This window comes from Peromyscus maniculatus, chromosome 20 (assembly GCF_049852395.1).
Source record: "Peromyscus maniculatus bairdii isolate BWxNUB_F1_BW_parent chromosome 20, HU_Pman_BW_mat_3.1, whole genome shotgun sequence".
NCBI lineage: Eukaryota > Metazoa > Chordata > Mammalia > Rodentia > Cricetidae > Peromyscus > Peromyscus maniculatus.
In genome coordinates this window covers 72,940,101-72,951,397 of record NC_134871.1, presented here as the reverse complement: position 1 = coordinate 72,951,397, position 11,297 = coordinate 72,940,101, and positions in this window count along the sequence as shown.

Below are 11,297 nucleotides of genomic sequence, written 5' to 3'. Positions count from 1 at the left end.
GTAGTTTTGGAGCCTGTCCTGGAACTGGCTCTGTAGATCAGGCTGGCCTCGAACTCACAGAGATCCTCCTGCCTCTGCCTCTCAAGTGCTGGGATTAAAGGTGTGTGCCACCACTGCCTGGCCTGTAAGCTTTCTTGATCAGCCTTCCTATACACTTTCTCACAGCACATCTGCTGACTTAAATCCATGTTAAGGATCACACCCCAGGTGGAACCATGATAATGATAACATTGGTTGAGCCATAGACCAGGCTAAGGTGTCTAAGTCTGTACAGTTGTCCTGACAACCCTCTGAGAAAGTGTTATACTTTCCAACTTACAAACAAGGCTTAAAGAAAGAAAGTGATATGCCAATGAATACACTGTAGGTAGCAGAGCTGACTTCCATTTTTAATTTTGGTTTTGATTTGTTTTTGGTGTTTTCAGACAGTCTTCACTCTGTAACATGGACTGGCCTGCAACTCACTGTGTAGCCCAGGCTGACCTTGCATTTATATTAATTCTCTCTGCTCTAGCCTCCCAAATGCTAAAAATAGAGTTGTGAACCCTCATGCCTGGTAATCTTTGAGGGATATTGATATGTAGTTTGGGGCTAATCTTGAATTCATAATCCTCCTGACTCAAATTCTCAAGTGTTGGGAATACAGATCTGCACCATCACGTCAGGCTCACCTTGGGCCAAATCCACTCTTCAGGTCAGAACTGGAGGAGACCTTAGAGAGCAACCTGTACTAGGCCATCCCCTGACAGTTAACCACATGGGCTCAGGAATCCCAGTATTTCCCTGGAGAATCTCAGGGGACATTCACTTTACATGTTGGGGTGCTGTGTAAGGCTTTGGTAAAGAAAAGGGGCCAAGCATGCTGGCGCAGACTTGTAATGCAACCCCGAGGAGGTGGAGGCAGCAGGAGTCGGAAGCCAGCTTCAGCTGCGCAAGTCGACCACCTATCTCAAAACAACAAGAGAGGAAAAAACAAAACAAAAACAAACAAGTGGCAATGTGTCCAAGCCTCCGATAGCTACAATTCTCTTTTAGACAGCCTGGATCATCTAGAGTGAAGCGGGGTGGTGTCTGTGTTCCCTTGGCTAGAGCTTGGGCAGTCCGTCTGCATTTGGACTCCCAGGCTCCTTCTGTTGGCTATCTGCCCTGAGAAGGGGTGGTGTGCACCTTTCCTTCACGCACCTTGTCACCAGATGCTCAAACGCTAGGGAAGGCAGGCTGGGGCCAGAGCCAAAGCAGGCCAAGGGGTCCCTCAGCCCCTCTCTAGTCTCTGCACATTTCTCTCTGGAACCCAGGGCTCCTCTTCCCCTAGGCCCCACCTCTTAGCCCACCAGGAAGGAGAAAGGGAAATTGTCATAAATCCCCCTATTTATACAAGAAGACAGTGTGTTTCTTGTGCCAGAAAAAACACAGAAAGGGAGCTGTCAGGGGAGAAGGGACCCAGCCCCAGACCTTGAGGGGTCAATTTATCTTCCCCAGGCATGCCTTGGGGACTACCGCAGCATTAGCTGTGGGAGATGCAGTCTGGGAGTTGGGGGGCAGCCAGGATAGCACTGCCTGGCCTTTGTTTCTGACCTCAGCCCTTCTGCTTCATCTCAGAGGCCCCTCTCCCCCTGACGTTCTTTTTCAAAACAACTTTGCTAAGGTGTAACTCACACGGAGCACAACCCCACTTGGAATGGACAGGTCATGGCTTTCATATTTTCATGGACATGTGCAACGGTCAGCACAATCAGTTTAAGAATATTCTCGCCCCCTGAGAGAGCCTCCTGCCCATTGGTGACCACTTACTTATTCCCTGTATCCCTTACAGCCAGGCAGCCAATGAGCTGCTTTCCACCTCAATGCCTTTTCCTGCTCAGGACTGCCATAGGAATGGCTTCCTGTAGTGCATGGCCTTCTGTGACCAGCCCCTTCCCCCTGGTTCATATGTGTTTGTGTCAAAGCACACATCCATCCTTGTTTCCTTCTCATGGCTGAGCTGTTTCCACACTAGACACGCGGTATTCCAGGCACGGGTTCATCAGTCCGTGGGCATTTGGGTCATTCCCATGTCCAGATACTATGATTCTCTCTTTTTGTCTCTAGCAGTCTGAGCCATCTAGAATGAGGTCAGGCCTGACTCACGTGTGTTAAACTTCTGAGAGGGCCGTAGACTCATCTTTGGCCCCTTGCTGTCCTCAGACCCTGCAGCTTCAGAGTCAGCATAAACAGGGGACACTTCCCTGAGGATGGTCCCATGTAATCCTCTGTCTCTACCATGCTACGGGCAAAGGAAGGTCTATGGAGGCTCCCAGGCCAAGGGAGAGTCAAGTTCTTGAAGGTGTGGCTGCTTCCGAGTCCAGGTCTCCTGCCCCATGCCCCCATCTCATCTCCTTCAGTCCACTCTGTCTGCCAGCACCAGACTCTGCCCTACCTACATCAACCCTGACATACCAGTGGGAACAGCAAGATAACCTACAAAGGTCCAGACAATACCAGGTTGCATTTGTTGAATAAGTAAGTGGATGAGGGATTTATTGCATGCTCTCTGGAAAGAAACTGTTATCACCCCTTTCCTAGTCTGGAAATCAGCATTACCTCTTCATGAGAGGACAAAATGCTGTCTATATAATAGCTGCTATTTATTAGACCAGCTGTACACCAAGGTATTTAGGTATCTGATTGCTTTTCATCTCTTTTTTAAGGCAGGGTTTCATGTAGCCCAGGCTGGCCTGGAATTCTGAGAATAACCTTGGGTTTTAGATCCTCCTGTCTCTACCACGTGCTGGGATTACAAGTGTGCACCAAGACACTTGACTTATGTTGCACTGGGAATGGAACCCAGGGTTTCTTGCATGCTATCCTACCAACTGAGCCATATTGCCAACCTGCTTTTCACCTCCCAAGTGAGTATAATACGGCCAGTTTTAATATCTCTTTACATTCATTTATTTTTTGAATACGTCCTTGTGCGTGCACACATGCTCACATGTCTGGAGGTCTGAGGACAACTTGTAGGAGTAATTTCTCATCTTCCACCTGCTGTATGGGTTCCAGGGATCAAATTGAGGCTATCAGACTTGGCAGTGTGTACTACCTTTACCAGCTGAGCCACCTCAACATTTTAAAGCTAAGAAATAACCGACCACAGCCCCATTCTGGCCTTCTCAGCCTCTCCCCTCCTTCACTGTATAGTGGCTACTCCTGCCTCAGGGGAGAGATGGAAGGATCAATTTGTCTTTCCAGGGCTTTACCCTAACACTTGATGAACTGCCCGTTTTTATGAAGATGGCTGGATTTTATCAGTGGAAGGCTCCAGTGAGCCAGAGAGCTGCTGATGTGGAACCAGGAGGAGGACATAGCAGGACAGATAACCCAATGTCGACAAGTAACCACCCTAGCATCCCTTGGCACCTGCTTAGTCGGGTTTCCAACGTGATCTGGATGACACCCAGCAAGCTTGAACATGGTGTTATTTTTGTTTGTATGATTTCACTCCTTACAACAAACATACAAGAGAGCCAAGGCTGGGCAGATTATACAAAGAAGTTTGTAAGGCCACAGCCTATATAGCTTGCTTAATTTTACATGGTGACTTTTATGTAGGGCTTACTGTGGACCACAAGCCCTGACAACTTCTCCTTTTGAGATGGAGTCTCATGTAGCACAGGCTAGCCAGAAGCTCACAGTATAACTGAGGTTTGCCTTGAATTCCTGATCCTCATGCCTCCCAAGTGCTGGGATTACAGGTGTGCCTCACCATTCCCAGCTTGCCGAATGTTTTGCAACTATTAACTTGTCTCTGTTCCATGTCCGCACGAAGCAGCTACCATTACTATTCACGGTTTTAAAATGGGGGAAATTGAGGCACAGATCTCCAGTATCTTCCCAAGGTCACAGAGCCAGCAAGCAGGCAGTCAGCGCCCAGGGCCTGGCCCTGAGCCTGTAAGGAATGGCTTCCCCAGGTGTTCCTGGCACAGCCATAGCATTTGGGAACTGTAGATAGTCTGGCAGGCCTCCTCCCTTGCCTCCCCTAGTCTTTATGGCCCATTGGAAAAATAAAGCCGCGCTGTGGCTCCCAGGGTGACGATCCTTCAGCTGCCTCCTTGGCACTGTCGTTCTCTCCTCGCCTCTTGGCAGTGGTTCCAGCCAGGAGTACCTCAGCTGCTAGTGCGGATCAAGATTTCTCAGGAGAATGAGTGCACAGAGAAGCTGCTGAGCAGTGAAGCGGCTTTCTGTCCCCCGACTGTCAGGATGAGTGCATGAGTCACTGCACACTTGAGTGGGTATTGCTGCAGCACAGTGTGACCCAGCGTGGAGAAAGCTGGCTGCCTGGCCAGCCACTGAGCAACTTCGGGGACATCTGAAGTGGCAATTACTGGAACTGTAGGTTCAAAAGGACTTGATCTTGAACTCCTGATCATCCAGCTTCCAACTCCTAATTGTTCAAATGTGCAGGTGCTTCCGCCCCTGGGTTTACGTGGTGCAGGGGGTAGCACCGAAGGCTTTGAGCATGCCAGGCAAGCGCTGTGCCAGCTGGGCACATTCCCACCCCCTCTCTAATATTTAAGAATTCTTATCTACTTCAGTTCTTCAGTGTGGGGCCCAACATGTCTTCGTTTCATGTTGGAACATGAGGGGCTTGCCTGGCCGTAGATGGGGAGGAGACAGGCCAGTTTAGGCCAGCCCAGTTCTACTACTCTCTTCCAAGACTCCTGAAAGACAGAGCAGGGATTTGGATGAATGAACGTGTCTAGCTTTCTCCTAATGATTTCCATTAAGTAATAAAGAATCATTGCTGCTACTTGAAAACAAAAAGAAGAAATATAGCAGGAAGGCTTGTGGTTAGACCACAGGAGGAACCCGGTAGCTGCCTTGGACCTATGCTCTGATGACTGCTTTGAAGAATGTCTCACTGATATTTCCTGCAAGTTCCTCCAAGTCCTTTATCCTCGTTTTGTAGTGGGAAGACACTGGAGCACACAGCAGGAGATCAGTGCCTCCGGTGCTTGGGTAAAGACAAGCCCCCACTGTGGTCAGGGACTGGGAAGGGAGACAGACAAATCTTGGCTCAAGTGCCATCCCTTGGCACAGCACCAGAGATCTGGAACCAGATCATTGCAGCTGGAATCCCAGCTCCACCTCCGCCTAGCTGCATGGTCTTGCACATAACGTCCACTTCTCTGTGCCTCGAGCTCCCCACTGATGACAATACCTACTCCACAGACCTATGGTGCAGGCCCAGGGTCCACAGCGGGGTGCTTGGGAAGAAGTGCTTTACAAATGCAGCCTTTGGCAGTTGGAGAGATGGTTCAGCAGTGAAGAGCACTTGCTAACCCTCCAGAGGACTTGAGTCCATCCACACCAGACTCTGCAACTCCAGCTTCAGGGGTCTGGCACCCTCTTCTGGTCTTTGAGAGCAACTGCATACATGTGTACATACACATACACAGACACACATGAATATATAAGTAGAAATTAAGAAATAAATCTTTTTTTAAAATGCAGCTTCGGTGGGAGTGGGGAGATAGCTCAGCATGTTTTGTTCTTGCAGGGGGCTGGGTTTCAGTCTCTAGAGTCACCAATTCATAACCATCCCCATTTCAGGGGATCTAACACCCTATTTTGACATCTATGGGCACCAGACATGCATATGGTGCACATATATACACACATACATGTAGACGAAACACTCGTGCACATCAAATAAACCTTTAAAAACACATTTTTCCAGACAGGGTTTCTCTGTGTAGTCACAGTAGGTTAAAAAAGGCGGGGGGCACTTGCTGTCAAGTCTAATGATCTGAATTCTGTCCCTGACTAAGGACCCAGATTCTGTTTCTGGACCCCACATGGTTGAAAGGGGAGAGCAGCTTGCACACTCACACATATACACATACAGAACAAGTAAATGTTAAAACTATTTTAGCTGAGCAGTGGTGGCACACTCCTTTAATCACAGCATATATAATATATGTATCATACACACACACACACACACACACACACACACACACAATACTGGGTTTGTTTGGTTGGTTGAGACAGGGTTTCTCTGTATAGTTTTGGTGCCTGTCCTGAATCTTGCTCTGTAGACCAGGCTGGCCTTGAACTCACAGAGATCCACCTGGCTCTGCCTCCCAAGTGCTGGAACTAAAGGCATGTGCCACTGCCGCCCGGCTAAACCCAGTATTTTAAATGTAGCCTCATGTTGCTCCTGTCTCTTACTTCCTGGGATATTCCCAGGATTCTGAGATCAGGGAAGTCATCCCAGATGCTGAAAATGGGGGAACTCCTATGGGTGGGTGCCCTTGGGTGTCCCATTTTGGACAGCACCACAAGAAGAGAGGCATGCCTGTTGGGACCAGGCCCAAGGGGTCAGCCTGGATGCAAGGTAGGTGCAAAGGTTCCCATGAGCCCTCAGTTTCTCCAAGCTGCAGGCAGGCACACTGAAATAGCACATTAAGCCCCTGCCTGTAGAAACTTTCATTTAAATACAAATTAGAGCCAGCAAATGACTCTGGCAGTCAGATCAGCCATCCCAGGAGAATGAAGAGCTAGCCAAGAGAACCAACTGAGATAAGGCAGGAGTTTAAACTTCAGGAGATACTCTCTGGAATAGGCCAAAACAGGATTCCAGAATGAAGAGCCCCAGAAGCCCCCTGCTCCCCTCCCACCTTCCCTGTGCTCCATGCCAGATAGGCTGGGCTTTCTGCTGATTCCTCCTCCATATAGAGAAGTATGTGATGCTGGGTCCCTGGGAACCTATGAGCTCTGGTGTTTCACAGAGCACTTGAGGACAAGGACAGGTGGGAACTCTCTTGCCCTCTGGCTTGGGAGCTTCTCACTGCTCCTGAAGCATGCTGGCTGCTTGGCTGGCTTTTGGGAGCAGGTGCAAGGGCACCCATCTGCTGGCTTCTTTGTGGGTGTCTGCAGACTTCCTTCATGCCATGCTCAGGCGGACCTAGAGCAAGATGACTTTTTGGTTCTCTCAAGCCCACTGAGCCCATTCTGGGCTGGGGTGCTGAGATTGTCACTACCCTCTGGTAGTGGTCCCTCTGTCACAGCACCTGTGAGGGTGGCTGAGGAAGACAACCCCCAAAGGGTAGTGCCCCACTCCCCCTCTCGAGTTGACCTTCAAAACTGTTTGTACCTTGCTTTCCTGGGAGGCTGACAGTGAAGACAGAGGGTATGCATCACCACAGCCTAAAGACACCCTCCCCACCCCAAATGTGGAGCTGCTGTTCTTCACAGAGTGGGAAGAACGTTAGCTACAGCAAGAGAGAAGAGAGTTGAACCACAGGCGGAGTGTCTAGGTTAGATCACAGACAGACCCCAGGTGCCCGATAATGACCTTTGGGGATGTCTGTGAGGCCTGGGTTGCTGGCAGGGGCAGGGGTAATGACCTCAAAAGACCATGCCAACTTGAAGGTCCCTATAAGAAAAGAACTGTGGCATGTTGCCTGCCCCAGAACTCACAGATAGAGGTGTACATATGTGATTGGAGACCCAAGACCCAGCTGTGTTTCCACCTTGCTTGTCTCCCCCCTTCTCCTTCTGAGTGCCTGGCTGCCCCTAGTGCCCCAGGCCAGCCTGCCATCTGGGCAGCTCAGAGGACAGCCCCCTGCCAAAAGCATGCCAGCATTGATTTATAGCTACACACACACACACCTTGGCAAGCTCGGGCCGCGTGCCCAGAACCGCCTCTGCTTTGAGAATTGATACTCCTCTTAAAGGGCTAGAGGGAGGAAATGCAGGGTCGTCCAGGAAGCAAGTTGGGCATTCTGAGAGCTGAAAAGAAAGGACCCTGCCCACTAAGGCTATGGGTGCCTACCATTCTCGGGGAAGCTTCACCACTCATCACAGCCCTCACCAAATTAGCATGTGTCACTATCTCCTGAGTAACTAAAAGCTCCTTCAGGCCAGGACTGAAAGTCATTGTGTTCCCGACTATGAACTTGGTGCCCTGCACAATGCCAAGGTATAACAGAGCCTCAGTAGGAATTTGTCAGAGTATAGAATGAATCCCAGAAGGTCCTTCTGTGGGTCAGGGGTGGATCTGCCCTTGCATATCAGGGTTGGCAAGTTCCGACTGCACCTGCTGCCACCCCCCTAGGACCTCTGTCTCTCCAGAATCCTCCCCCACCCCATCAAGTGATTCAACACCAATGGGGCCAGTTGGCTACCCAGACCCATGAGCTTCCCAATCCCTCAAAATGAATAAGCATGAAAAATCAAGACTCGGGCAGCTGTGGTGTGCCCATTAGGCAAAGGTCTAAGGCGATCGAAGAGTGGAGTGTGAAGAACCATTAAGCTGGGTGCTGGAGAAGCCTCCCGGAGGGCTGTTTTGGCTCAGAGATGGGGCCTCGCCAGACAGCCTGGGCTCGTCACAAATTAACAATCCTTCTACTTCAGTTGCTGCAGTGAGGGGATTACAGATGTACATCGCCATGCCCAGCTGGGTTCAGACTTTAAGAAGAAGCCACAGGAAGGGTTGAGTACAGCATTCCTGAAATGGCTCAGCCACCTGCAATGCACTCAAGTTCCTTGGCTGGCAGAGCAGAGGGACCACTTTCCCAAAGCTCATACTACATCTCTTCCAAGTTCAGAAAATTCATATCCTTCAATGCTGAGGTCATTGCTTACAATGCCAGCAGCTCTAGCCTTGCCTGGAGGCTGTTTTAAAAATGCAGTGTCAGACCCCACCCTAGAGCTACTGAATGGTCCTGTCTCTAAAATGGATCCCAGGTCACTGCCTGCACACTCAGGGTGAAGAGCATTGACCTAGATCACACATCTTTAGGGTGGGACAGAGACATTGGCTACTTGATATATGTCTCCATGTTGTGTATGGGTATGTAAATTAGTTACTTTTCGCATTGCTGTAACAAAATATCTGACACAAGAAACTTAAGGTTTATTTTGGCTCAGTTTGAGGATACAGTCCATTATAGCAGGGAAGCCATGGTCCAGGCAGCTGCTCACATTGCATCTGTAGCCAGGAAGCAGAGAGCGATGAACACTGGTACTCAGCTGGCTGTCTCCTTTTTATTCAGTCAGTCCAGGATCTCCAAGCTATGGAATGGTGTCACCCACATTTAGCATGTGTCTTCCCACTTTGACTATCCTAATCTAGAAAACCCATCGCTGACATGCCCATGAGTTTGTTTTACTGGTGATTTTAAATCCTACCAAGTTTACGAGAATAAACCTCACAGTGTGTATGGGTATGTGCACGCTTGAGTGACTGATTGCACATGAGTGTGCAAGTGTGCATATGAGTATGTTCTCTAACCGTAAGCCTGTGGGCTGGCTGAGGCTGTCCATATCCGTGATCCTTTTCTTCCATGGGTGTAGATTACTGAACATCCTTCTTTACCCCACCTCTGCCTGCAGCTGTAAGTGGAAATGATTCAACTACCCTTGGGTGTGGGGACACCTCTGCAGCAGGGAAGGCAGGAGAGCTCTTGTTTCTGACCTCAGATGATCCATTTATCTGACCCAAGTCTCATAAAGGCGTCCTGATGAGCCCAATTGCTTGCTAATGGTTATGAACTGAAACTTGGGGATTTATGGCTATTCAGGAGGCCAGGTTGTGTATGACTTCCTTTCATGGAGGCTAGGCCCAGGATAGGACTATGTCTACCCTGCATTTGGGGCAAAGAGCACCACCACCCTAGGTGGGAGGAGGAACCTGAGGAGGAGAAAGGTCTCTGAAAGCAAATGGTTAATGGATAGGGCCCAAGTGTTAGGGAAACAGACTTCATTGCTGTGTATTTGGTTGGGGCAAAGGGATTTGTGTGACAGTGGAGCAATGTGCAAAGGACAGGGAAATCAGAACAAGTTAGCACGTCACTAGCTGGGGAGGTTCATTTTCCCGACCTGTAAATGGGCCCTGTGACACCATCACAGACTCCTGCATGTTGGTGATGGAGACCTGAAGCACCACTGTGCAGACTGAGTCAATAAGCGTTGGGATTTTAACTCTAGAACTTACACAAACCTGCTGGGAGTCTAGCACTGGCTTTGCCACTGACTTTGTGGCCCACGGATTGTTCCAGACCCTTTCTAGACCTCAGTTACTCCTTATCTACTAAGAGGGACTGAATCCAAAGTCTTTTCCTCTTCTTGTTTCTCTGGCATTTCTTGGTCCTAGCTGGAGCCCTTGGGTTAGAGATGGAGGTGTGGGAGTGACTCACTGCCACTCAGCTCAGCCAGAACATTCTTACCCTCCATGGTGCAATCTGTGAGGGCCACCTCTAGTCAGGTGTTAGGCCCTGTGTTAGGAGTCCAGGAGCACAAAGGTGATTAGAAAAGACTCTGCTGGGGGCAGCTGGACACTGGTGAGAAGGCTTGACCCACCCATGTGTTCTGCAGGGCTGTGTCTCAAAAACTTACTTTTCTCTTCCTTTGCGCACAATAATACATATAAAGGTATACATATTTACATATGCATGTATACACACACACAGAGGGGGGAGGGGGAGAGCAAGTCCATGGAGTGTGACCAACCGAAAGGCAAGTCAAATAGTGGAGAAATATCCACAAAGCACACAAATGGAGACAAATGCATGGACTCCTAAACTCCAGTCTTGAACAGAGTCTTCGTGCCTCTTCCATCCTCAGAATGTCCTGAAGCCAGTCATAGCTGGACTGGCCTCCCAGATGCTCTTCCTCCACTCTGGCTCATCCTCCCCCAAGTACTACAGCCCAGTGTTGAAACCCTGGAGATCTCTGGGGACATGGACAGCAGCCAAGTTAGTGACGTTTCCTGAGCACATGTTCTGTGCCTGGCGATGGGCCAGGGGCCGGGGTAAAAGAGGGAAATTAGACTTGATTCCTGTTCCCAAGATGCCACAACCGTGTAGAAGGGCAATGTCTATAAACAATGACAACACTATGTACTCAGGAACAGTGTTGCAAAGGACCACAGGTGGCCTGCATTGTGGGAAAGGGAGGCATAGAGGAAGAAATTCAGGGCTGTTTTCTAAAATCTGTTGTGAAAGGTTAAAAAAATACAAAATCAGACGTGGGGGAACAATATTATAATCTCGGGGCTTCACCCCTCAGTGCCTGTTCCAGTGTCTACTACAGAGGTGGCAAGAATCTCTCTGGCAGATACTGACCCCCACTCATCCACGCGAAACCCTCACTTTGGCTTGTGTTGGCTGGTCTGAAGGGAAATCAGTAATTTCCCAGCAATCCAGAGCTGAGGGCCGCTGTGGCCAAGAGAGGAATCTGGGGTTGGGGCTGTAAGAAAGACCAGGCAGGTACATCTGATCTGATTCTCGCTGGAGACACAGCTGGGCGCCCCT